Source organism: Panthera onca, chromosome D1 (assembly GCF_046562875.1).
Source record: "Panthera onca isolate mPanOnc1 chromosome D1, mPanOnc1 haplotype 2, whole genome shotgun sequence".
In the NCBI taxonomy this organism is placed as follows: Eukaryota; Metazoa; Chordata; class Mammalia; order Carnivora; family Felidae; genus Panthera; species Panthera onca.
Genome location: NC_138348.1, coordinates 46,645,151 through 46,655,535, shown reverse-complemented (window position 1 = coordinate 46,655,535; position 10,385 = coordinate 46,645,151). Strand labels below are relative to the sequence as shown.

General features: G+C 52.7%; 1 protein-coding gene across 14 annotated transcripts in view; it reads left to right on the top strand.

The window, feature by feature from the left end:
• The first annotated feature begins 823 nt into the window (after positions 1-823).
• MICAL2 (microtubule associated monooxygenase, calponin and LIM domain containing 2) overlaps positions 824-10,385 on the top strand; it is a 221,718-nt gene continuing 212,156 nt past the window's right edge. For 7 of the 14 annotated variants that reach the window (XM_078433221.2, XM_078433224.2, XM_078433225.2 and 4 more), the window contains exon 1: positions 824-1,008. The gene's annotated coding sequence lies outside the window, so the exon portion shown is untranslated. The remainder of the gene's footprint in view (positions 1,009-10,385) is intronic. The other 7 variants (XM_060606035.3, XM_060606036.3, XM_060606034.3 and 4 more) reach the window with 4 other exon arrangements.

The following is a 10,385-nucleotide window of genomic DNA, read 5'->3' as shown; positions in this document are numbered from 1 at the left end:
GGTCTCAGAGGTGACCAAGATATGGCTCCTGCCCCTGGGATCCCTGTTTCGTGATCCCTGCTATACTGGAGAAGTCCTGCACAAGCTATGTGTAGTATTTGCCGCTTACGGAGTCGCTTTGCACCCCTCGCTAGGCCCCACGCTGTTCACACTGTATTTTCTGTGGATGGTGCCCTCTGGAGCTGAGGGGGTCTGGGCAACCCAGGAGCGTGGGCAGAGCAGAGATTAAGGTAGTCATCTGACAGCCAAGAGAACAGGGTGCTTCGGTGATTTTGACGAAGGTAACACAGGTGGTCTGTACTACCCTCCCTCTTCCCACCAGCTGTATTCGAAGCAAGGCCAGTCCAGGTGAAAGGAAGAGCCTATTAGCTAGCAGGACGTTTGCGGAAGCCCAGGGTAGTCAAGGAGCAAAGCAAGAAGGGAGGTCCACGACCGTTACAGGAAGTGCCATGCTGCTCCCGCACTTTCAAAAGGGGAAGCTGAGGCTTGCTTTCCAGCTGCCCAAGCCAAGGAGCAGAGGCCCAGCCCCAGCCTCTTCCTTCACACTAAGGTTCTAGCGCCCAGGTTTTCATCTAGCAGCACCATCACGCCCTGCCTTCATTGGCCCTCCGCTGGTCTGGGTGGGAGCGCCCGGGGCTCCCCGCGCTGGGGGCAGGCTACAGCCCACGTGCGCCCGCGGCATACGCGGTGACAGCTGGCCCCATGGGGGCGGAGCGGGCGTGGAACGGGGGTGGGCTCCGCGCCGCACTGCCATTGGCCGCGGGCCTCCGATCGGGGGCGGGCCGCGCCCCCGGCTGCTCTGTCATTGGCCGCGCCGTCGATGGGGGCGGCTACCAGCCGGGTTGGCCGCGCCGAGCAGAACTGCAGGCGCTAGCCCGGCTAAGCCTGCGCGGGGCTGCCTCGGTGGCTCCCAGCTCCGCAGGCCGCCTGCGGGTCCTGAGCGCCGCGTCCGCGGCTCGAGGCGAACGCAGAAGCTAACCCGAGGCTCGGCGGCCGGCGCAGATCTCGGTAAGGGGGTGGGGTGGGGAACCGGGCTCCAGGGAGGGTGGGCGGGTGGGGACCGTGGGCAGCCGAGCCTGGACTCTGCGCCCTGGCCCGCGCCGGGGAGAGTCAGGTGCGGCCGCAGCATCTCTTGCCTCAAACCCACCCCGCGGGGAGCCCGGCAAGCAGGTGGCCCTGCCCCAGGGAGGCCGGGGCTGCCCGATAGGTCTCGGAATCGATTAGAACGCAATTAAAACTTGCCACTCTAGCCCGAACTACCTCTTACTCCTCCCCAACAACCAAACCTTGTAATTCTAAGCCTAGAAAATCCCCAAACGTCAACACAGAGTGGGCGCCACGCGCCCGTAGTACCGCATGCCACCGGGGCAGATCATTCCCAAACTTTGCTTTCCCATAATTTGGGCTCCGCTCTGTTCATGCTCTTTCCCGGCTCTTCACTGGGCACTCCCCTACCCAGCCCCAGTTCTCCTCCCTCCTTAACAACAGGAAGTTAGGTTGGGCCAAATGTCAGTGGCCTGCCTGGCCTCCTGCGGGCTGGGTTTGGGACTCAGTCCGGGGCGGGTGGTGGAGGTGGCCAGGGGGCCGTGGCGCAGTCCTCTCTCTGCCGCATACCCTGTCCCCCCCCCCCCCCCCCCCCGCCCCCTGCAGCCCAGGCGCAGCCCAAGCGCACCCAGGTCCGGGAGCACCCCACCGGGCATCTGCCGCGCCTGCCTTGCTGTTGCCAGACTGGCTCTGAGGGGAAGTGGGGTCTTGCCCGAAGTCCCTGCCACCATTTACCTGGCTTCCAGACTGGAGCGGATAGGGTTAACTTTATCCTAGGCCGGCCTCCCTCCCGGCAGAGCAAGGAATCGCCTTTGCTGGATGGGGAAGAGGCGTGTTGAAACCAGAGTAAACGTGTGTCTCCTTCCACATTGTTAATTCTGTAACCTGGTTCTTAAGGCCAAGAGAGCTTTTCTCTGGAAGCCTCTCAGGCCTTAGGGGGCTTGGGGTGGCAGTGTATGGACCCTTTTGCTGTCAGTCCCGCTTTCTCACGATAGTCTTCTGTGGTTTCAGTGAAGGGTGAAGTCACTAACTGGCCCCCTTCTGGGCAGGTCCCTCAGGAAGAAAGCCAGTAGCTGGCTGGCCCTCTGATGTTTATGTGCCTGGGGGCTCTGGCACCTGGGCCAGTTCTGTTCTTGTCTTCTTGGCAGGGGAGGCAAACCCAGCAAGGGGGCCTCAAGTCTCCAGGGAAGCCCCCGATATTCTGAAGACTCTTTTTGCAGTAGGAAGTTGCCTTCAGGCAGAAGGCAGATTTACGAAGTACCTACTGACAGATCCTGTCCTGTAGCACTTTTGCAGCAGATTGTGTGGTTGCTCTCCAAAAACTCTGTTTTTCTGTCCTCATTTTAGACTCAGGTAGGGTAAGTGCCCAAGGTCCCACCGAAAGTGGTTGAGGTAGGATTTGAACCAGGCTCTGCCAGAACTAAACCCAGTGCTCTTCCTGCTGCCCTGTGGCTGTGGAAAGTGAGGTGCTACAGAATCACGCCTCCACTGTGTGCCGATTGGAGCCTCGTGGCCTCTGAAAAGATTCTGTCCAAAGATTCGGGGGCTCCTGCTTTGGCAACGCACTTGAACTGACCCTGGTTAACCCAGGTTGTTCAACCTGCAGACAGCTTGCTCAGTCTGTCCTCCAGTCAGGGATGAGTGGCTGGTGTTGGTCAGGTTGAGATGGGGAGGGATTAGCGGCTGGTGTTTGGGTGTTATCTGGGGGGGGGGGGGGGTGTGAAGGAGGAGAGCCTGCCTCTGCCACTGACTTGGTCTCACCCCTGAGAGTTGGCTCCTGGGACTGTCTAGGAGGGCTATTACCTGGAATAACCTCTACCCCAGATCTGATTCTAGTTTTGTTTGTTTTATTTGCCGGGGCGGGGCTGGGGGGCAGTTGTTGAGGTTATGGTTGTAAGATGATTGAGATCCTCAGCGTGAGCATACCTTTATAAAAAAAAAAAAAAAATGACATCACTCTGGTCCCTGACTCCTTCCTTCCTTCAGTCCCAGAGCTCATCCCAGGCTTTCTGCTCATCCCTCTCCTTAAAAGCAAATCATGATTAGCCAGATACCAACCAGTTGTACTTTAGTAAAAAGCATTTTATGGACTAAGGTTGGTTTTAGCTGTGGTCGTCGGAGGCCCATTCCCAGGAGCTGGAAGGAGCAGAGGAACAGCTGGGTAACCCTCCCTCTGCCTATAATTGGGGCATGTCTTCTCTCCACCCAGGTCCCTACCCTCATCTGGGTGTCTCTCAACCACTGACCTGCCCCTTTCACTGCCTGCTACTGAAGGGTAGAGGTCTTGCCTTGTTGGTGGAGAGCCTTGATTCTGGCCAGAAGGGTAGGGTAGGAATGTAAGAAGGTTTGCTAATCCTAGAAGCCCTGCCAGGGCTAAAAGTATCTGTTGTTTAAAGTGCCAGGGAAGGGAATACTGGGATCGTCCCCATTTTACAGATGAGGAAACTGAGACTGGGGCAAATGAGAGCTCCTCCCCCCCCCCCCCCCCCCCCCCATCGCTTGGCTAGTGAGTAACCAAGCTAGGATTCTGGTCTCTGTCTATATGAATGAGGTTTATATGGTGAATTAAATACTGAAGAAAGCAGGAAAGCTGGTGGCTGTGCTCTGTACTCGGAGGGCTGGTATGTGCATCTCTCTTTGCTGTACTTCCTATTCCCCAACTTCTGTTGTAATTATTTGTGAGCGAGTCTTCCCACGCCACTAGGACATGGCATTGAAAACTCTTACAAAACTTAACCCACTTATTTCCTGGTTCTCCTTTGCTCAGTATTTTGTACTGAGCCTTCTGTACTGGAGCCTTTTGTACTGGTCTTCGTTAACCTATCCACCACAATGTACTGCAGTCCTCTATTTTAAAATATCCATGAACATTTCCAGACAAAAAAGGAGAGAAAATAGTATAATGAGCCCCATCTACTCATTATCTAGCTTCAGTCGTCAGCAAGATTATGCCAGGCTGGCTTCATCGCTCTCTTTTCTCCCCTTCTATCCTGAATTAAATTTTTTAATTTATATTTTAAAGTGTATTTATTTATTTTGAGAGAGAAAGAGGGAGAGAGAGAAAGAGCTTGCACATGTGCAAGTAGGGAAGGGGTAGAGAGAGAGAGGGAGAGAGAGAGAATCCTAAGCAGGCTCCGCACTGTCAGCAAGAGACATCGTGACCTGAGCTGAAATCAGGAGTCGGACGCTTAACCAACTGAGCCACCCAGGTTCCCTTCTTCCTGAAGTATTTGAAAGCCAATCTCTGGTATCCTGTCATTTTGCCCCTATATAATCCAGTATAGATCTATTTTTAAAAGAATGTTTTCTTTCATAACCACACTGCTGCTACTGCATGTAATTAAAATTAACAGTACTTTGGTCTTATCTGTCTGTATTCGGATTTCCTTGTCTCAGAAAGGACCTTCACAGTTGGTCTGTTCGAATCAGCATCCAAAGTCTGTATGCTGCATTTGGTTGCTAGTCCTTCTATGCCTATTTTAGTCTGGAGCAGTCTCCCCTCCGCCTTTTACCCAGCCGTTACCCTCCGTTTTATATGCCCACCTCCTCCCCCCGGCCACCAAATCCTCTGAGACTGGGATCCACATCTGTGCCATGCTGGATGCCCTTGTGGCATCCGGGATGGGGCGGAGCCTTGCTGAGCATCCGTCCAGTGGTGTAGCCACTCAGGAAATGCATTTTGAGTGAATGAACCCCGTCCCGGGCTCGTGTGGCTGCCTGTGACTGTGTTTAGATAAGAGGTTTAAAAAAAATAAAAGGACTTGCTCGCGTGTGGAGGTTTCCCCAGCAAGCGTCAGTCTGTAAACCTCGTGAAATAATAGGAGAACTATTTTCTGGGCTCACCGCGCCGCTCTGGTTTGTGGTGGGGAGCCCAGACGGCCGCCTTTGTGCCCTGGTCAGCAGTTGGGCTTCCCGGATCATGTGTGGGGCTGACAGGCTCTGAGGTCATTTCTGCCAGGGCTTGGAATCCCTACTTAGTCAGCCGCAGGCACCACTGCATTCTCACCCGGGCACTTGGTGTTCGGGCTGCACAGAGACCTCTGCCCACCTCTGTCTGCACAGCGCTTCCTCTCTGTGCCTTCGCCAGCCACCTCACCTGCCCCACACCTGGCCAGCTGTGGAGCCTTCTCAAGTCACTCTTCGTCTGCAGCTGGCTGGTTGGGACCACCAAAGACGGACGCTTGGGACCTTTCAGTGTCTTGTCTGAATTTTTTTTTTTTTTTTTTTTAAAAGCTATCCATACTTTATTTTTTTTTTTTTATTTATTTTTTTTTAACGTTTATTTATTTTTGAGACAGAGAGAGGCAGAGCATGAACAGGGGAGGGTCAGAGAGAGAGGGAGACACAGAATCGGAAGCAGCCTCCAGGCTCTGGGCCATCATCAGCCCAGAGCCCGACGCGGGGCTTGAACTCACGGACCGTGAGATCGTGACCTGAGCTGAAGTCGGACGCTTAACCGACTGAGCCACCCAGGCGCCCCGTGAATTTGTACCACCTCTGCACCTTTGTGGGAATCCTAATGAAGGACACTGGAGGCTCCGGAGGGAAGGAAAGGTGTGCGTCACTCGTGGATTCCTTGTCGGATCTCCAGATGGTCTGATGCACCCAGCAGGGGCCCCCTCTGCAAACAGCCCTCAGAATGAGGAGGTTTTTTTCTTCTTTGTGTTTTTGTTGTTTTGTTCGTTTTTCTTTTCTTTTTCCCCACGTAGACAGTCTTTTCTGCTAGGTGGAAATATAACAAAATTAAAAATTTTTAAGTCCTTTTCTTTTGATAACCGTGCAAGAGTCGATTTGTTTCCCTTTATCTTTAGTAGTCTTTTTAGCATTTTCTTCAAATTTTTAACACTAAAAATATTTTATTTTTCTAATGGAAAATCCAAATATTTGGGGTTTTTTTCTTCTTAAAAAAGAGAATTTTCGGGGCACCTGGGTGGTTCAGCTGGTTGAGAGTCTGACTTCAGCTCAGGTCATGATCTCCTACCTCGTGGGTTCAAGCCCCATGTCAGGCTCTGTGCTGACAGGTCAGAGCCTGTAGCCCGTTTCAGATTCTGTGTCTCCCCTTCTCCACCCCCGCCCCTGCATGCTCTCTCTCGCTCGCGCTCTCTCTAGCTCTCTCTCTCTCTCTCTCTCTCAAGAATAAATAAACATTAAAAAAAGTTAAAAAATTTTCTTCACCGTGGATGGGTGGACAAAGTTATACATGCATTTTGTACAGCTATGTGTGTGGAAAAGGTCACAGAGCCATTGGCATTTTGATATTTGCTTATTTTGTTTTACGACATTATCTTAACATACCTGGGCTGCCTCATTTAGGGAATAAAGCTGGGGCTTAGGAGACAGGCAGCCATAGAACCCACGCAGCCTCACCCTCTCCCATTCTACCTGCCCCCCTTTCCTTCCTGAGAATTTCATTCTGGTTTCCCTAAAACGAAATCGTTCTAATGTTAGGCTCTGATTTTGACATTTCTATTCAGGGAGGTTGAGATATCAGAGGAACACAAAATAACATGGTTGTTAAGGTAGGCAGGGCAAAGCTTCTGGCCCCAGTGGCCTGTCTTGTCCTCTGGGGAGAGCGCCTGACAGTCAAACACCCTGCTCCCCTCACTTTGGGAGGGGTGGTGGGTGGGAGTGGTGGGGGGGGGGGGGAAGCTGACCACTCCCTCCACCATTTCTGTTTTCCTCCCTGCATTTTCGCAGGAGGTAGAAAACATGGCTGGTGTGCCCTGATAAGTCTCCTCCTTCCTAAAGCGCTGATCATCTGGTCTCACAAACTCAGAGCTGGCAGGGATGATAGGGGACATGGGCCCTCTGATCACAAACAAACTTTCCCTGCAAGGCTGGATCACCATGGAGTCTGATGTTTGAGACCCTTCCCTTCTTTGTCAGCTGTTGAGGAAGTGTCCACCTCTGTGTCCTCTACGAAGAGCCTTTTTGATGGCCAGGTGTGGCCATTGTTTCTTAAATGCAATTGCTCTGTGCTCTTTACACACCTAGATATTACTGTAGCTCATTCTGGGAAAACCTGGCCTGGCTGTATCTGCATTCCTTCCAAGGCTTGGTCAGATTTCTCTTTGGGGAATACACACGTAAAGGCAAGTCTCAGAATTGGGAATTATTTCCTGCTGGTTTGGGGCTCAGGTTGTTTTCTCCTTTCCGGGCCGTGAGGGATGTGCAGTGCAGATGTCCTTCCTGCTGGCACAAGAGGAGGGTGGCAAAGAGTTGGACAGTGGCTCTTGCTCTCCAACCTGCCACAAGAGAAGGTTTATGGGACGTTTTCGGGCATGAGCTTCTGACACACCCAGTCCAGAAGCCTAGCCACGCCAGAGGCAGGAGTGGGAGTTTAGGAACATCCTGTTCTGGCCTTGCTGCCGAAGCATCGATGTGTTATAACAGATACGGAAACTACTTCTTTGCTCTCATGACTCTGAAAGGCTGGCCTTGGCTTCTTATCTGAGTGCAGACGGTGACTGGTAAAGATTTGCAGGATCTCAGGGTTTAACTTGTACCGGGGGCCAGTAGAATGAGGTGTCTGGGGGGGAGGCATGAAAAGGTTCTAGGAAAAAGCCACTTGGACCTTTTGGTCACCAGGAGAGCTGTTGCCTGGAGCAGAGTGGGCCCAGGGCCTGCGGGGGGCTGGCAGAGCTGCTGACCTACCCTGTTGGACAACTGTTCATCCTGGACAAGCAGAAGGGGGTATTGACGTGTTGTGTGTGGAGTTCGTGGCCGCTGTAAAGTCAGAGCGCTGATGGCTCCATGTGTCAGGACAGCTGGGCTTTCGCACAGCTTGATACAAAGGTCAGGAGGCCCCTGCTTAAAGGAGGTAGGGGTCTGATAGCAGATGACAGAGATACAGAAGAGAGGAATAGACAGGGGTATTGGGGAGGCCTCTTTCCAGACTTCAGAGAGAGGACTCGGTGTATTGCTTTCCTCAGGGAGTGTCCTGTGGGGCTTGTGCAACTGGTTGGGGCTGTGGGGGGAGAGCTCCTCGGCTTTCTGCTGGAGCCGCAGGACATGACTGTTGTGAAGGAAGAGGAGACTTTGGATGAGATCTCCAGCTTCCTCTGGATTCCAGGTTTGTGGCAGTTGGAGGCCCAGGACTCCTGCTCACTCCGGGTTTCCATCTCCATCTTGGGTGTGTCTGTTATCTTGTACCTGACATCACAGACTCTCTTAAAAAAAATGACTCACCCGCCCACACACAGACACACACAGATGCTCAGCACTCGCTCCCACACACATGAGTACATGATGGTCCCATACTCACTCAGGACAAAGGTAATTCAATGAAAAGTCTCTCTCCCTCCTGCCCTCCAGCCCTCCAGCCCTCAGTCCTCTTCCTCAATGGCATCGGCTGTCGCTAGCCTCCTGTGGACCCCCACAGACAGAATCTAGGCATCCGTTTGTGCCTGTTCTCCCCTTTGCTCCTCTTTGGACCTGCTGGGAAGCAACCAGGGTGTGAAGAGGCAGGGCCCACGGGGCCGCTGAGCCCCAGCGGTTATTTGTATTAGCCGAAGCTTAACTGTTGTCCTTCCCCCTTCCTGTGTCCCCTCTCCCCTTGTGGAATCTCCTTGCGTGTGATTCGTGGGTGTAGAGAGCCTGGACATTGAGAATACACCTCGGGGGCCTGTTCTGGATACAGGTGATACAGGCACAAACAAACCGTCCTGCTAAGACAGATCTGGGTTTGAATCATAGCCATGTGGCCTTGGGCAAGTCCACGAACACTAGTGTATTTGAGTCTATGTGAAGGAGGACATTATACCCATCTCAAGGGGTAGATGTAGAGATGAAATTGGAATATTTGTGAAGCACCCTGCATACATAGGTAAGCACTCAAAGGGGTCTTTACTTCCACTTTGAAGGAGCGGCCCATTTTCAGAATGAATGACACCTGCATGGAATCCTCTGGATGGCTTCCTGGAAATCCTCTCCGTGGGCTTCCTGAGCTTTTCTTTCCCTGCAGAAGAGGACTGGCTCTCTATTTTCTATCCAGTTGAGGTCTTCCCCACCACCTCCTCAAGCCCTGGGGAGCCCAGCCTCTCTGCACCACCTCCTTCTGGGCCCCTCCCCAACCCCACCAGTGAGCAGGATGTTGCTGGCTGCCTGGAGAGGGCTCTGGGCTGTTTATGGTTGCTCTCCAGGGTGTTTATGTTGTGATCTCTTCAGAAGCTCCTAGCATATGTCTGGTTATTGCTGAAACTTCATCTTTATCTTCAGCGCAAGAGAAGAGAGAGGCTATTTTTAAAGATGTTTAATTGGCATGGCTGCACAAAGCGGCCTAGATTGCCTCCAAGCTCTTTCCCCATTTTGAAACCTTCCGATCCAGGCGCAGAGACCTTATATGTCCTGATTTTAGAGCAGCACTTAAATTTGGCAAGCGGTTGTAATCTCTTAAAAAGGTAGGTCAGGGAAGCAAAGGCGACCAGCTGTCTTTTTCCAGGCTGGGACGTGAATGAAAGTAGCATTTCTACGTCCATAGAAACCAACACCTGCCCCCAGCTCTGCCCCTTCCCTCCACCTGTGGTGGCGAAACCCCCTGTCCCCACATGCTGCCTGCCTATTGGCAAGGAGATCTTATCGTTACGTTTCCCTTTGGACTCAGGTGGGGCTCAAAGTGAGGAGGGAGTGGAACTAGGGTAGTTTCAAGTGATACCTCCCAGGAGGGAGGGAGAGAAGGAGGGAGGCCGTGAGTCACAGGACCTTGGGATGTCAGAATGGAAGGGCTCTCTGAGGTCATCCAGTTCTCACTCACTCCTGCCACCATGGTTTTTACTTATGGGGAAACTGAGGCTCAGAGGCTTGTTGGTACTGAGCAGAGGCCAGGGAGGGGCAGTTCTTTGCTCAAAGTCACCCAGCCAGGTGGGAGCCAAGTCTGTTCTCCCTCCACCATTTCTGCCAGGCTGTGATCCCTCCTGTGGTTTGTCTTGGGCAGCTTTAATTGCAGTTGTCCTTCCCTTTTGAGGACGGGGCCCCACCCCCTTTCTCAGTTCTGGCATGCTTCGAATTTAGGATGCATACTCTTGCAGCGCTGGCTTGCTCAGTTGCTGGGTGCAAGATCTTTCCTTATCAAAAATACCTCCCCCAGAGCCTTGGAGCCTAGAATTCCCACCTTTGTTTTCAGCCCTTGTCTCCAGAGGACTTTTGTTTAAAAAAAAAAAAAAAATACATAATTTAACCGGGAAGGATAGTTGACAGATTAGTCGATCTCTGATTAGCTGTCAGCTGAAGGCTGAACCTAAGGAGATGAGTCAGCTGGGAAGAGGTGGGAGGGGGCAATCAGGACTGTAAATAGGACGCTGCTAGGGCAGGTGTGGAGCACCCTGGCCAGGGCTCTGGAGCAC